The 17,795-nt window shown below is 34.3% G+C and overlaps 1 protein-coding gene and 1 long non-coding RNA gene across 3 annotated transcripts in view; one reads left to right on the top strand and one right to left on the bottom strand.

The window, feature by feature from the left end:
* Positions 1-17,795, bottom strand: part of DPYD (dihydropyrimidine dehydrogenase) — a 798,492-nt gene that overhangs the window by 667,483 nt on the left and 113,214 nt on the right. The window lies entirely within an intron of this gene.
* On the top strand, positions 10,181-13,672 carry LOC141373411 (uncharacterized). Its single transcript, XR_012379354.1, has 4 exons — positions 10,181-10,452; positions 11,077-11,110; positions 11,744-11,823; positions 12,481-13,672. It is a non-coding gene; the product is annotated as an uncharacterized lncRNA (long non-coding RNA).

Below are 17,795 nucleotides of genomic sequence, written 5' to 3'. Positions count from 1 at the left end.
CTGCATTTGCCCGTATGAATCAAGGCTGAGAAAATATTCCCTGAACTGGCAGTACCATCAGGGTGTTGCTATGGTTCTTTGTAACTTAAAAGTATAAAATGTGAGACAACATAATGAAGGCACAATCCTAGGAAAATGTGCAATAATGTGGCAGGCACTGGAGAATTCTAAGAATGTGGGGGAGGGTTAGGTGAGAGGAGAAGCACAAAATGTTAATTTTTACAGTTCTTGTGTTACCCATCTCTCAAATGTTCCCTTCTTAGTTCTTCCAGAATCAAGGCCGTTGAACATAAAATACAATAGAAAACCTTGATTTTGACAAAATAATTTTTGAATAGTCATAACCATAAACGACTGGCCTCTTCTACAATATAAGGAACGTCATGGCCCAATTTTGTATGGCTATGTAGCAATCATCCTATTTAAAAATAGTATTCATACCAGCCGACTCAGACCATAGTAAATCAGATGTTCCTTCTTTATTGGGTTGGCAGTGGGGGGAAGGGACTGTTACTCTAGAGATGATCTTTATAAACGTGGAAAAAATCTACACTATTTTACTTCCAGGCAAGAATAAGGAGGCATCATTTATTGGGAGTCACAAAGCTGGGGAAAGAGAAAAGAACAGATTCAAATGACAATTTGTACAGTGGAAGGTTCTCTTAAGATCTCCTAAATCCCAAGCCTGACCCCATATTATAGAAATATGAAGCATCAGCTTCGCCACACAATCCCTCATACTTCTAATAAAATTATGTTTCCCATGGCAACAGATGGTATCTTAAGAGAAGCAAGTTCAGAGTAAACAATACACATATTGTGGCTTAAGCAGCAGAAATGATACTACAATGACATTATTAGCCTTTTACATTTTTGTTGTTGTTAGTAATAGTAATAAGAGTATGCAAGAGACAAGAGTTACATTATGGTATAACCAATCTGATATGCAATACCTGATCTCATTTGAATTTCCCAAGAGATTTAAAATGTTTAATATGGGAGGGATAGTAAATAAAAGCAAAACAACAGACATCTCAATTCCCAGTGGTCATTATTTCTCCAAGCAGTAATGTTTCCTTAGGTATGAGTTATGCTTTTCCTTTTTTAAAAAATTAATCTTACAATGTAAATAAAACCAATTTTTCAGCTTTTCATGCCAACTGTTGAAAGATATCTATTTAGTAATGAAGACTCCCTGGCAAAGAGCTCCAGAGAATATATGAAGTAGCTCTTTACAGGAAAAGGACATACAGAACAAGAGAATATACTTGTCTCTAAGTATGTTTTTTAAATGTAAATATAGACAATTTTGCAAGCTTAAACCACTGTCTTCAAGAAATGGAGTAGAAAAGAAAAGAAAGAAATGCAGTACAAAATGTATTCTGGGTGGTTGTCATGTAATACAATAAGGCTATTCATTTGCTAAGGAAGAACAAGCACATTATATTTCCTATTACTGGTAAGGGCACTAGGGAAGTGCTCTCTCTCATAGATGGTCTATGTTCAAATACTGCCCCTCCCTCTGCTTCCCTTTTAGAATGTCCTTTCTAACTATTTCTTGTGAAAAACATGTGAGGGATTCATATTACCAACTGACTAGACCAACACATGCTATCCACAGTGGCAGTGTTATGAGACTCTGATGTTAATGGTTTTATCAACTTAATGTCCCCATTTTTTGTAGTGTTAAATATACACCAACAAAGGTAGCCAATACATAAAAAAAAAATGTGCTCAAAGGAATTTTAATACCAAACAGAAGCTGGGAAAATAATCCCTGTCTTGGTAACTTTTATGTCAGGAAATATTGTACAACCATGCTTAAAAGTAAGAAAGGCAAGAAGCTATTTGTAAAAGATATTTTATAATTTCATGGTGTTCTGATTTTAGTAAACATAAATATATTTATTAAATTTTCATTGTTTAATGAGAATGAGATTTATATCTCTGTTTAAGTAAAATCATTAAATGAGAACATAGCTAACTCAGACTTTAATTTGTAGAAAGGAAAAAAAATATTCCAGCAAGCTTCAAACACCATGAAGTCCATTAAACATTTAATCTACTGAATATATACATTTCATTGGTCATTTTGATAACATTTACCATATTTTAAAAGGATTTTACTAAATTTGAGAAAAGTCAAAATTTATCTTTTTGACTATATAGATAAAACACACATTTCCTCTACTAGTATTGCATGAAGCAGTGTGGACCATTGTTTTATGCTACGCAGATTATTCAATTTAAATATATATTTAGAATAGTATTTTACAAGTGGAAGAAAATAACTACTTACACACACACTTGTGATTCAAAGCTTTCATTTAGGCAATGGTACCCATCTATCAACAGCCTTCATGCCATATGTTTTTATAGCAGTTCTCTAAACATGAAGAGAACCTAAATATGCAGTAAGTTGCAAGCACATCAGATATCTCTGTATTTATTAATAGGTTTTTATGCTAATTGAAAGAGAAAGATAACCTTCCTTATAGGTCACTGCCGCCTTAACTAATGTGTACCCAATTTGACCTTTAAATCTTAGGTCAACAATATGCCTCAACGAAATTGAAAACAAAACAAAACAAAAAAACAAAAACCTCAAGATTTCTTCCAAAATACTCAATTTAAGACAATCATAGAAAATGCCTGGCATTTACTTTTTATTACTCTAAAAAGATCAAAGGCAATCGTTAAAAAAAGCATTCCCTTTTCTTTTTAAAACATGTTTATTAATAACTATTACTTTACCAATCCTATGAAACATGGTGGTTGGTGCCTAAAAAAATTTAGTGATATTTCTAAAGAAATACATGCCTTCTTTTTGATGCAGATGAAAAACACAGGGTGACATATGAAAATGTGTACATTTTTTAATTGTAATTAGCATTAATTTCTACACAAAAGACATCACCCTTGTAAACGGTTTTTTTTATAAGGCATAAAGATAAAAGTGCCCAGTCCACTCTGAATTATTGTAATGTGCTCATTTAAAACTACCATCTGTCAGAGATAATCTTATTTTATACCAAGGGAACATCCATTAAATATTCATCCTCCTCATCCTAGAAATGTGCTCACACAGGATCAGGGCCCTACCTGAGAAGATATTAGCATTAGTCACTTTATTAGCTCTTCTCTGAATGAAACTTAGAAACTTAGATACCTGAAGTTTACACCTAAGAGTAGCACTCATTTTAGGCTGAAGGGTGTGATTTCGGAGGGCTGCTATTAATTTATACATTCTGAGGTCAATGAGTTAATTTACACTATCTTGGCAACAAGCAGTTATCACTTATTTTGCTTGACTTAAAAATAGAAAAATTTGCATAGGTAAAGTTCGCTAAAATACAGCATATACCTGCAAGAACTGGGGTGTATATAAAAAGCCAATGCTAGCATAACTGCTGAGGGGAAAAACTGTGTAAATCGTTCTCTTTTTGCATAGAAGTTCCTAACTTCTAGACTACTTAATCATAGCTTCATATTTTATGCTTTATTTCCCCGGCTTTGGGGAAAAAAATACACAGGTCACTGTGAACCAAGAACAGTCCTTAAAATATTCATGCTGCCTTCTATTCTCCATACAATAATAATGAGAAAATTGAACATTCGGTTCAATTACAGAAAAGACTACCAAAAATTTCAAGTTACATATGCACACAAATAATATCTAAATTCAGGAAGAAAATCAAGCCTGCCCTCTTGTTTCACAGATCTCCCAGTAGGATACTTCATATGGGCAGTGAAAATATTTGAAAGCATAACTTAATGTGATAACTGTACATTTATCTAAAGTAGAGTGAGACTTTTATCCAAAGTAGTGAAAAAGATCATAATAACAATACTTTGAGAAGAAGTTTCAAGATGCTATGCCATAACTGCTAACTTAGACTGTCAACCTGCTTTTCTAGTCTTTATGTAGAATAGTGGTAGTATCCCATGGCAAGGTTCCCCGGCTAGTCTGTAATACATGAAGAAACAGGTCTATTTACAAGATTCAACTTACCCTTAGGCAGAAAAGTAGCAAACACTTTAAAGAACAACTCTTGGCAAAGAATACAAGTCTAAGATACAAAATTCAAAATAATGATCCTTCTGAAATTTTTATCATGCCTTCCACTTTAAAAATAAACAGCTAAGTTTAGAGGAAATTCTGAACCAACAGGATTCTGTTAAGTAAAGCTATAGTAAAAGAGTACTTTTAAATATAGCTAATAATTCTCAAAATGTTCTTTTCTGAAAATAAAAGATATTTATATGTTGGGGAGCCTGGGTGGCTCAGTTGGTTAAGCATCTGTCTTCAGCTCAGGTCATGATCCCAGGGTCCTGGGACTGAGCCCCTCCTTGGACTCCCTGCTCAGAGGGAAGCCTGCTTCTCTCCCTCTCTCTGCCCCTCCCCACCCCGATCATGCTCTCTCTCTCTCTAATAAATAAAATCGTTAAAAAATGATATTTATATGTAAGTGTTAAACTGTAAGTGTATATTAATATTGATATTACCATTATCAACAATATTTGTCTGCACAGAGTCCACTCTGCCATTGACCACTACTGGTCAACTGTGGACACATCTGAGAGACAAAGTTAATAATAAATCTTCCTCTAGGAAAATTACACTGTAGGGGGGGAAATAGACAATAATAGGTTGAAATAATAATTGCAATACAATGTAACAATGACTGTTTTGGTAATATGTGATAAGTTTTCTTCCGAGGGTACCAACAATTCCTCTCATCTCCGCATGTGCATGCTGCTTCTCTTATTAAGAGATGGAATCTGTTTCCACTTAAATATGGACTACTTGTGTGACTTCCAGTGAGCAACAAAATGGTGGCAGAAGTGATGCTGAGCCCAAGCTTTAAAAGGCCTAGTGGCTTTCACTTTTGCTTTTTCAGAATCCAAGTGTTAAGCTATGAGATACTAGTTTAGTCTATTGGAAGCTAAGAGGTGTTTTGGAGGAGAACAAAGGCACCTCAGCCAATAGCTAGCAGCAACTGCCAGCCATATGAGTCAGACCATGTTGGTCATTCTAGCACTAGCTGAGCTCCCACATGACTGCCACCATATGAGTGAGCCCAAGCAATACCAGCAGAAGAACTATCCACTGAGTCTAGTCAAATTAAATACAAGAAATAGTAAATTGTTGTTTTAGGCTGCTAAGTTTTGGAGTGGTTTTTTATGCAGCACTGGATAACTGATAGAAAGTAAGAAAAAAGTGATCATGAAGCACATAGGCCTATAGAATGCAACCTGATTTTCCCAAGAATAATGAGCTAATGAAGGACAAAAAGCCAACGCCAACTTCCCTGAATTCTCATCTAGGACTCTAGGACTGAAGCAGAGTGCAAAGGCAAAAGCAGAAGCTCCATTCTCAAGTTGAACATAAAATCCTGTGGCTGAGTATGACACACCTTAATCAATACAAGAGATGACACCTACACTGGTGGTACACATTGGTATACTCTCATTCAGTAATAAATTCACAGTGATCCAGAATGCGCAAAAGTTCACATAAAAGCCCTAATTTGAGATATTACAATTAATTTGCTAATTTTTTAGTATTAAATTTTTGAAAGTACTATCTGTATATTATAATTCAGAAACCAATATAACTGGGCAATATGAGCTGAGCCTCCTTCAGAAATGCTTTACCTGAGATAGTTTAGTGATATGGCTTCTGACTATACTGGGAGCATCAATCATTGAACAGTATTTCTTTCTTTTGTAAAACTTAATGATAAGCTATTATTCACATGCTCACTATTGATCAGTATAATATACAGATGTGCATGGTAAATTCTAGTAGTTTAATTTCTGGGAAAATTGTTTATGAATATGAATTTTAGGCTTTTCTTCACAGAAAATAAATCATTTTTTTAATTATAGATGTTAAGCAAAATTTTAAATAGCCCCATTTCTTTTTCTCCGCTTTTCTCTCACCTCCCACACTTCTTTCTCAGCCCATGGGATCTCATACTGGCTTGAGTTCCTTTTGCTTCTTCACAATTTTCTCAATTCCCCAGAAAAGCAATATTTGAATAACAAAATGAGGAATAACACAAATATGTCTTCTCAAATACACCCCAAAGGAATCCATGTCCCCAAATTTCCCCAAATCAACATGCTCAGTCTCTTGAGTACAGCTGATCTCAGCTAGTTATAAGGAAGAAAGCTTTAACATAAAATGATTAACGCATATACCACTTTAAATCTCTAATAGACACAGAGAGGGATGTTTTTGAAAAATTAAGGAGGAAGGCCTTCCAGATTGCAAGGGAGAGAATCAAGTCAAAGATCAGAGAAGAACCACACTGGCAACATATGAGGATGTGTGTGGGAGTAGGGGGCAGCTTCAGGGAAGGGACGAGGCTACTGAGGATTTACATTAACAGGAAGTTGGGACCTATGCGGTAAATCTTTCATCCACTTCTCTCAGGAAATCTTCAGTAATTTCTGTACTGCTAACTAAAATTTCTAACAGTGACTCTTTCTGGTGATGGAAAAAGTGATAAATCTGTCTCAAAGTTGATCGAGGCTCAAAATAGACACTACTAGACTCAGACGACTTCACGATTATACTGTTTTTACACAGAAAAGTTGCTGTGCTTGGAGGAGGGTCACCCTTCTTGCATAAGAAGGAAAGCAATGATACTAACATTTTTTGTCTCTGAAAGTTCTTTCTTAAACATATTGAAAGGGATGGTACAATGCCCAGAGGGATTCTGCATCAGGGTACCCTGGAGAGAATGGATTTTCCACAGAATCTATGCATTTCAAACAAAAAAAAATTACAATTTTCCATGGAGGGCACAGAATATTCTGCAACAATGTGATTTATATGGCTCTCTTACTCTTTTGACATTTGTTTCAGAGAAATTGCCTGGATACATTCTATTTTTCTGCAAAATGTGGATAATATACAGTAGAAAAGTGAAAACCAGTGTGATTATTTTCCGTGTTCTCCTATCATTTGGATAGTATTTATTAGTCTCTTCACAGCTTTTCTTTACTCTTCTTTAAAGACTAGGCTCATGTAAGATCACTTAAATTGGAAAAAGCAGAATTACTAGAGAGGACAGTCTGTTGAGTTCAAAATATTCAATTAGAAGAAGAAAATCAACAAATTTAATGTCATCTACAATTATCACATCTTTGCTTTCATAAAAGGCTGCTATCAAAAAATAGCTTTCTACTTATATTATGGTAATATATTTTATAAATATATTTTAGCTTATTTATTAATGTTTATACATTCTGCCAGGAAATAGGCAGTTGGTTCATCCAAAGTGTGTCTAAATAAGAGTATAATATATAATATAAGTAAATATTCAATACAATAGATCAGTTATACCCACAATTTCTCAAGAGGCATCATTCACATTTTATAAGGAACAGCTCTTCCTTTTTGTGGGATATCTAATATCTCTGATCCCCTCCTATTAAATGCCAAAGCATCAACCCATTATTGTGACAACCAAAAATGCTTCCTCACACTTCCAAATGTCCCCTGAGGAATAATAATGCCCACTCCCCCAGTTAAGAACTGCTAGATTCACTTTATGATTCGGGAGGGAAAACATCTTTTATAAAACTAAAACCACTGAAACCTCTACTTAACTTGGAAACCATAATAATCTGCTTTTGCGACTATAGCTTTAGCAGTACTGTAACAATTTTATGGTCTAGCATGTATTTATAGGATAGCTGTGCTAAACATTTTTGAAGTAGTGAGAAATTTGCATTTGCGATAATGCAGAAAGCTTACAGAAAAATCACGCTATAAGTCTAGTACCTACATCATGGTCTGCACACAAATCATTTGGCTCCAGGTACGGTTCTTTTTACTACTTCAAAATCCCCTTTCTTTTGAGAAAAAGAATATTTAAATGATAGTGAATAGACTAAGCTAATTCATCCCAATCAGTATACCACATTTGTGGACAAGAGGAAAATATTTTTACAGACTTGTCTAAAGCTACTCTGATCACTGAAATTTGTGCACTTGAATACTTAGCTATACCGATATTTTATTAGTTCTTTCTTTTTTGTTAAATTGTGGGGAAAGACAAAGAAATAGGAATACAGAGGAGTCAAAAATGGGTAAAGATAAAAAACCCAAAACCTTCTCAATTCTCAGTTACTCGAGAAAGCACAGTGTTCAAAATCTCTCTTATGCAGAGTCACAATGCAGAATAAAGTGAAGATACTTCAATTAACAACTGTTTATTGTATGCCCATTAGACACCCAGTAGGACTATACTGTAAGAAGACCTTAATCATAGGTACTTCCCCGACACCAATTTAGTCCTATGACTTAGACCATCTCCCGGAGAGAAAAAAAGAGAAAAATACAGCTACCGATCTCTGTAGATTGCATTAGACCTTCCTTGTGCCAAATGATTTACATATAGCATTTCCTAACCTAGTTCTCAGAGCACTTCAGCAGCATCTCCACTTTAGCAATAATAAAACTAGGCCTCCATAATGTCTCACTATCGATAAGTGTCATTAAAACAATATAAGAAAACAATGATTAATGAGATAAGCAGAAATCTTAGTTAAACTCAGCTTCTTTATGTAAGTTATCAGTGTTGGGTAACTTCAAAATGGTTAGCAGAAAGATACAGGGTAGAAAAAAATTTCTATTTGTAATTTCCTTATCTTCTCTAAAAAGATATTCAGCACCTGGAGGCAGCTTACTACATACTCATCATCATTCATTCATTCATTCAACAAATGTATCTACCTACAACAAATTTTATCAAATTATTTTATTCTATCATGCATCAGTTTTCAAAATGCTAGAGGTGTGTAATTCATAGTGTTGGAATAACAGACAATCAACTACCAAACATTTAATGAAAAATGTTAACTCTAAGTCATATGTGTATCCTACTAATACCATATATAAAATATATTTTAAAGGAAATTAAGTAGAATAAAAAATAAAGGCCATATTGTAAATTACAGTAAATGATAAGAAGAAATTTTCCTACATAAATTTGACTTTCATTTCTATACTTCTATCTTTATCTTAGCAACTTCACTTTTTGACACACTAAACAATTATAATTTCATATACATTCTTCATTTTTTAAATAATGAGCATATTATACACACTCCTGTCATTATTCAATGTTTCAAAGCTTAACTTTTATTTAACACGTATACATGATGCTCAATATAATATAAAAATTCTGAAGAATTATTAAAAATTACTGTTATGATATAATGATATGTCTTACTTTCTTTTACCCTAGATATAATGAAATGGTATTTCTTATTCTAATAAAATATAATAAAAAACTGATCCTTCCCTATGTTACTATTGTTATTTTGAAGTCTCCCTATAAACTTGTCCTACTAACAAGAACAATATCTCATCAACAGATGCTCCCATTAAAGACATGTCAATAATGGTAACATCTTAAAACTTTTATTGCACTGCACAGATTAAAACTCACTCTCACACATATCTCTTTTAATCTACATATCAATTCTATTAGGTAGAGATTATTATCCCCATTTTATAGATGAAAGTATTGAGGCTTAAGGAAGTTGTCTGGCTTGTGTCAAATTACATAGCTAATTAAAGAAATGAGACAGCATTCATTTTTCTTCAATGCTTTTAATCATATTGAATGGATCCCTCTATTCATATGGGCCTAATTTTCTATGAAAATAAGATTGTAATTTCTCATTCCACATTCATCAAAAATTGAATATATCCTTTCAATATACCATGAAAATCTATATTTTACTCTTTACATATTTTTGATGTAAGTAAACATCCTAATTATGAACATGACTTACATAAATGATAAGTCCTCACCTCAAGCCACTGTAATCCTTTCTTAATGCCAATATAAAATATTACTCTATATTGTAACTTGTGAAAAAAGGTGTCAGGGAGATTCTGAATCAACAAAAGAGGCAAATATTGGAATGAAAGGGGAAGGACAAAGGGTGAGACAGAGAAACAGAAAACAAACAGCCAGCAGTAGTAGTATGAATTATTTGCTTAGTTACTATAAAAGTAATAATTACACTGTAACTCCATGGGAACAATGGTAATTTCACAGTAGCCCACGTTAGTGTTATCGTCCTATATCCTGATAACTGTGAAATTAATTTGTGGCACTACTGTAAGTGTCGGCCATAAGCTGTTCCCTTGGTAACAGTATTATGCTATCACAGAGAAGGAATGTTTGGCAGTAAAATGGGCAGCAGCAAGCTGATTATACAGGGAAAAGCTTCCATCTAAATACACATAGCATAGCAATCACCCTTGGAAAAACTACATGGCTTACCAAAAGAGTTCTCTCTGTTCACTGTCCATTATCTGTTGACTATAGTAGTTCAAATGAATAGCAAGTAATGATCAAATTACCAGCTTATATTTAGCAACAGGGCCTTCTTATATTTAAAGAAAAATGCAAGGATAAAGTACGAAAATTTAATACATTTCTTCTGCTCTCTTTTTTCCTTCCGCCCCTGAAATTACTACTATGCCATTAGAAGACACACACACACACACACACACACACACACGCTTCAGTGAAAACCATGCATGTAGTTGACAGCTAGGCAAACTTTAGCTATAAACAAAGATGCCAGGTATATTTTTAAAACAATTTTGTTTACGGAAATTCATTTAAGAAGGAAAATCTGTTACATCTACAATCTACTAATTTCAAAGTCACAGAAAGAAAAGTTGAACATTTGGCCAAAAGGATAGTAGCTTAGGTTTCTACTTTTTCTTTTTCAGCATGAAATAGCCAAGAGAGCATACACTAAGGTGGAAGAGCATAACTATATGACATTGTAAGAAATCCTGAATTATAAGGGTACATTTTTAAAAAAGCCATGATCCTGGGCTTTCTATGGTTAAACAACCTAGATGCAGAGGCCAGCTTCTCCTCCTCACCTCTTCTTTCATGAAACTAGCCAGGCTGAACATCATTTCAGGATGATAACAAATTGGCTGGACATACTGTTTAGATTAGCTAATATTTATGCATCTATGCTAAACCAAGCATCATAAGACTGGCACTATTTTGTATTTTTCAGATAGAAAATCCAGACATGAACTCTTCGGAATTCAGTAAGTCTTTTTTTTTCATCTATTTTTGTTTTTTGAAATGATCAAACCATACCTAGAGTAATGACTGCCTCTTAAGATTTATGATAAGCTTCTGATGAGTAATATTTTCCTTATACATGCAATACAAGGTTAATAGTTACTAGAAGGCTTTTTTTTTTTTAGATTTTATTTATTTGTCAGAGAGAAAGAGCAGAAGCAGGGGGAGCAGTAGGCAGAGGGAGAAGCAGGTTCCCCGCTGAGCAGGGAGCCCAATGTAAGACTCAATCCCAGGACCCTGGGATCATGACCTGAGCCAAAGGCAGCTGCTTAACCGACTGAGCCACCCAGGCGTCCCTAGAAGGTGTTTTATTTGGCATATCATAGATTCCTGTCGACCAAAATGACTAACCTCGGGGATTACTAGGTTCTGACAAGTTTAGAAGGGTTAAATCAGACCCAGGTATCTCTTGATCTTAGCTGGCTCCTATCCACCAATCCTTTTTATCTCCCAAGTACCTGGCACATAGTAGGCTTTAAATATTTGCTGAATAATTGAATAAGTATTTTTCAAAATTCTTATTTGAGCATATTCCTAGTAAGGACATAGTCCTAACTTATATTTAGAGTCCCCTGCTCTGACTTCTACTTCTCCAGGATTATTTTCCTAATTTAGATTTCTGGATATTCTCTCTGCAATTGTCTTGGAAAATATCACTGAGAATGTGAATTACAAGGTATTTTATTTTATTTTATTTTATTTTAATTACTAACTACACATAGGCTAACCAAAAACTAGGCTAATAAACCCTGATTTAACAGAATTCTCTGTGACAATAAAATACATAGTTAAATATTTCTGCTATTATGAATTTATCACTTACTTGGTATATGACCATGGACAAGTTTCTTAACCCATTTGAATCTCAGTCTCTTCATACATAAAATGGGTATAATGATAATACCTACCTCATGGGATTGTTATTAAAAAGAAATAAGATAACCCATATAAAGTATTTGTATAGTATTGAAAAAAAGAGATCACAATAAACATGTTATTATTTATTAAATAAACAGATTCAAGGTACTTAAGACTTACATACTTCAGTGATTAAATTTTTCATCTGCCATTTCATGTAGCTCACAATATGTTCAAAGACCTTTGCTAAGTTATTTACTATATACCAGGAAATAGAGGAAATATTTAAAAAAGGATACTTAGCTGTCAGAGAAAAGTATAAGTTTCAGCTTTGTCATTTAAGAGACTTCCCATCTACAAATTGTTAAAATTTTTGAATCATAATTTTCTATCTATAAAAAAGGATAGAGATTGTAAGTCTCTACTTGCTTATTTTTGTTAATATGAAATTCATACTTCTTTCCATGGCCAACAGACCCTGTCTTGCCTCGGATCTCATCTTCCTCCATGAAGCTCCATCCATATTGCCCTTTTCAGAGTCCTCAAACATGCCAAACTTGCCCTCATGTCAAGATAGGCCTGGAACTCCATGTCCTTTACCACAGTGGTACCTTCCCCTCACCCATGGAAAGCAACATGGATGCACAGAGGATGTATACAATGATTAGTCAAGCACATTTCATCAATTAAGAACAGGTTTCCATGAAGTTTGTACATCTGAATAACCTGAGTGCTTCTTAGGAAACTTTACTGATTATCCTAGCCTTGCAATATAATGTGGCCCTGATCTGTTTAATCAATCAGCAAGTTTTCAAGGAAGTTACTGAGTACATGACAGTAATTTCCAGAGGCAAATTGATAGATGCATGAATAAGATCTCATCCTAAAAAAAGAAAAAGAATCACCTTCTGAAAGTCCATGCTAGTTATCTGAAATAACAAAGGGGAAGCGCAAACTATGTGATCCATCAGAATGTGAGATAAACATGTGTTGCTACTCTGTGATTTTGGTCTTTATCCCAGTCTGACCCATTTCTTCAGACTGTTACCTCAAGATGCTCTCCCATGGAGTTTGCACTGAGTATACTTTAATCCAGTTTCTTAAAAATCCATAACAAATTACTAGGGTCTCAATGACTTATCAAAACTCCTATGTTTCAAAAATGATACATAAGAATCATAATATTCAGTAAGTGTGAATAAAGTATTTCATACCTGCAGGGTAGAATTTTTCCACTGGAGCAGAGCAAGAAAAAAAAAATAAAAGTACACATGCCAAGACTAGAACCTTGTTGTCACTCTAAAGTGTATTCCTTCTAAATTTACTAACTCAAACATCCCATGCTTCCAGTGTGGATCTCTTAACCTCCCATTTTGCTTGCACAATCCCCCCATTAGTACTGGTCTTCATGTTCTTCAAGACCTCTGTTACATTCTGTGTTCCAAAGTGGTTAAATTGAAGACACCAGAACTAGACTATCTAATGGTTCAAATTGCTGATCTGTTATTTATTACCTGTATAATCTTAGGTATGGTTCTCTTTACTGTAAAATTAGTGTAAGAATAACATCTCACATTTAAGTAATAATAATACCTACATCATAGGACTGTCATAAGAATTAAGTGAGTAAAAAAATGTTAAGTATTTAGATGAGTTCTTGGCATCTGGTGAGCAATAAATTATTATTATTATTACTATTGATTCCTCCAATTTTTCTTTATCCATTTTGTTTGTCCCTGTTTTTACTTGACAAACTCTATTTTAAATCATTTCAAAAAACTTTTGTAAAAATGTGAAGCCCCTTACTACTTAGTTCTTTCATTATGCCTTTCTTAGAAAATTCATATTCTGAATGAAAACACCCATGTTCACAGAGAAAACTATACATACATACAAAAAAACCAGCATCATGATATAGCCAGGGTCACTGATTAACTGAGCTCTCATGACTCCACATCAAGGAAACACATTTCTTTAGTCAATCTCCCACTATTCCATTCTTCAGAGCAACTATTTAAAACTTTCATCTTTCCTTCTGATTTCCAAGCCATTCCTATTCCATTCCTTTATCTTCAGTAGATTGCCTTCTATTTTTATGACAAAATAAAAGCCTTTAGGTGGTGTTCCCTAACAGGGCTGCTACCATTTCTCTAAAGCTATTTCTAAAGATGGATCATTGTCTTTTCTCTTGCCTTATAACACAATGGTGTTTCTGGTCCTCTTCCTATCAAACTGGAATCCCCACAGATGGAGCTGGATTCCACCTTTACCTTCTCTAAAGTCACATGCTTTCAATTTTCACCTCTTCTTTTACTTCCTAGAACTACCTTATTAGCATCTAATTATTTTTGGTTACTCCAATCTGATAACATTGCTCCCTGAAGCCTACATCTTCTTCCTCCTGTGCATAGCCAGAAAGTCAAAAGAAGTTTGTTGTCTGAACTGACTGTCCCCATTTCCTACCTGTCCATTAACTTATTCATACATCCCACCTGTCTGTTCCAATCTAGCTTCAGCTCCTATTTTTCCATGGATATGGCTCATGTCACTAACTATGTCCATGCCATTCATTCCAGAGAATATTTATTCAGATCTCCTCTTATTTGATCTTTCAGGAGCGTTCAATAAAGTCGGCTACTCTCCATCTTAAAAATTGTTCCTTTCACTTTAAAAACATTCTATTTTTAAACAGAATGGCAGGTAAGGGGATGGATGAAATAGATGAAGGGGATTAAGAGCACTCTTAGCACTAAGAAATGTATAGAATTGTTGAATCATAATATTATAATGTGCACCTAAAACTAATATAACTGTATATTAATTATAATTAAATTTAAAAAATCTATTTTCTTATGCCTATTTGACATTCTCCAGTGACCACTGTTTTTATTTGAGTTTTCCCACTCTTTTCCTAAATGATTGGTTTTATTTTTGTTGTTGTTGTTCTTGGTTTTGGGTTTGTTTGTTTGTTTGTTTAGATTTTATTTATTTGACAGAGAGCGAGAGAGAGCACACGCAGGGAGAGCGGCAGGCAGAGGGAGAGGGAGAAGCAGGCTTCCTGCTGAGCAGAAGCCTAATGAGGGGCTCCATCTCAGGACTCTGGGATCATGACCTGAGCTGAAAGCAGACACTTAAGCAACTGAGCCACCCAGGTGCCATAAATGATTGTTAAATTTTGGAGTTCTTTAAGATTTTACTGTGGTCTTTTCTTTGTTTCATTTCACTCATTTCCAGGCCTTCAACCACATCTCCATACCTAATTTGTCCAGCATTCTCAGATTTCCACACCAGAGCCCACTTTTGTCTTTATCTTTGGGCGGTGTGTCAAATATAATTATTAAATCTATTCACCCACTCACTCATTCACTCATTCAACAAGTGCTTACTAAGCATTTGTCATGTCCCAGGAACAGTTCTCCATGCTAGGGATACACAGTGAACAAACACACACAACTTTCTGCCCTCACAGAGCTTTATTCTATTGAGGGAGATACATTAAAGATTATAAACAAGAAACATATATAGTAAATTAGTTATGAGTTCTCAGGGAAAAAAAAAAGGAAAGATGGACAAGAAATGATGATGATGTAAGTGGGGTTACTTTTAGATAGCAGCCAAGGAAGACCTCTCTAGGAAGGTAACGTTTGCAAGAGAAGAAGCAAGTCATGCCAATATACAGGCAATATACAGGGAAAGGGAACAGCAAATGCAAAGGACACTGTCTCTTTTATTTCCTTTTTCCTTGTGTTCTGTGAAACTGTTTTTATGGTTTGCCTCCACTCTCTCTTATTGAATTTTCAGTCATGTGCAGTAACTATCCACTGCCTAGCAGTTTTTTTTTTTAATTTTCTGACTCCTCTTCTTAATTGTTTACTTTGCAATAAGTGATAAATATGATTTATTTTATTATTTGACTAGTAGTATCTTATCCTCAGGCAAGCAGATCCCCTTTTTAATTTATTTTAGAAGCAGGATATAAATGATAGATAACAAAATAAATTAAATCAAAATACATCAATATGTCAACTGAGCTTTTACTTTGTGAAGGGCACTATGCCTCACAGAAAAAGAGATGCAAGGAAGCCAGATTGTGGTGGGTTGAGGTATGACTGGGAGGTAAAGGCATGGAGTCACACTGTTCAGACTACACATTCCAAAAGCTTGGCAGTGAAACACACTCCAGATAAATTTGAAGTTGGATACAGCACAATTCTGTCAGTTGGCTCTTAGTGAGTTCTTTCAGGCTCTTAAAACTATTTAATTATGAACATATGAGCATAAGCCTTAATTAAGACAAATCTTTCTTCTGCCTGAATAAGAACCACCAAGATGTCAGAGGGCAAGACTAGAAGTTTCTGTCTGAACCATTTTAGCCTCCCCATTTACAGACTGTACAACTGTGTCATGCTACCAGGAACCATCAAACATGCTCTCACATAGGTGGAGGGCCATTACCACTTCAGTAAGAACTCTGGACTTGTAAAAGAAACAGACAAGGCACCACTGAGTCAGAAGCAATTTCTACTACTCAAAGTACATTTGTCCTTTGGACGTCCCACGTATGTTCCCTCAGAAATTTCTGTTATCAAAAATCCCGGGTATATTATTTCAAGACTCACTTTCTGACACCCTGACTTTTGGAACTGGAAAAAGTCTGGTGTAGTTGTCTGAGCTCTCCTGCTTATCCTTCTTGCCTTGGCTGACACTTCTGAAACCTAGACCTCTTAGCATTAAAAATATGTATGTTTTAAATTTCTACAAACCCATATAATGAACATGTTTTTCGTCTTATGCTAGAGTCCCAGGTGTGACCCTGAAATGATTTCCGGTTATTTTTCAAAAATTCTACTGGATCCTATATCAATTTTTGGTATGTTTGTTGTTGTTGTTGTTTAATTTATACCACCAGTAACATTCTTTCCTCCCAACTGAACTGAACTGGCTCATCAAGACAGTCAAGTAAATAGAAATCTGCAAAAAAACTGATACAGGTAAAAGCAGCATTTAAATGCTTCAAAGTTTTGTTCTTATATGTCTTCAACATACAAGTTTATTAATCTTTTCAAATAAAACCATTATTTTCTCAAACCAAAGGTATGAAATTATAATAAAAGCAATTAAATATATTAAATGCTGTATAATTATCTCATTTATATGGCTAAGGTTATTAGTTTATATTTGATGTCTTTAAAATAACTCCCATTTGCAGTTACATTTCAAACTGCAGATTTGACACACCAGTCAGGAGGAATGTCACAGTTCCTGCTGTGCTAAACTTACTGAAACAAATAGAAAAAATACTTTATTGTGTTTTGTTCCTGTTTTACTATTTTGTAATTGGACTACCCTACAGGAAATACTCTTCTTTATAATATATCACTGAGTTACTATAATAATCTTCTTTCATGCTCTTCCTTTATAGACAACATAAGAATTGCTGAATTATTATTTTATATTAAGGCTAAAAATAGTATGACCAAAAAACCCTTAAAAGACATTAATCAAAAAGGTGTTTTATAATTACTTATAATGATGGCAACTGTTCCTAATAACATGATTGAATTTATATTTTTGACAATGGAAATATGGGCTCACATACTCATATACAAATATCTATAAAACTACCCAAAAACAGAGAGATGGAAAGCATTCTGGGGAAAAAAATGTGCCTTTTTTGAATTTTTTATTTTATTTATTTATTTTTTAACATATAATATATTATTTGTTTCAGAGGTACAGGTCTGTGATTCAACAGTCTTACACAATTCACAGCATGTTTTAAATGATAGC

The sequence above is a fragment of the Callorhinus ursinus genome, unplaced genomic scaffold (assembly GCF_003265705.2).
Source record: "Callorhinus ursinus isolate GAN/ISIS: 27379988/994484 unplaced genomic scaffold, GSC_fseal_2.0 scaffold9, whole genome shotgun sequence".
Taxonomy (NCBI): domain Eukaryota; kingdom Metazoa; phylum Chordata; class Mammalia; order Carnivora; family Otariidae; genus Callorhinus; species Callorhinus ursinus.
The sequence above is the reverse complement of the archived record's forward strand: the minus strand, read 5'-3'. Positions and strand labels throughout refer to the sequence as shown.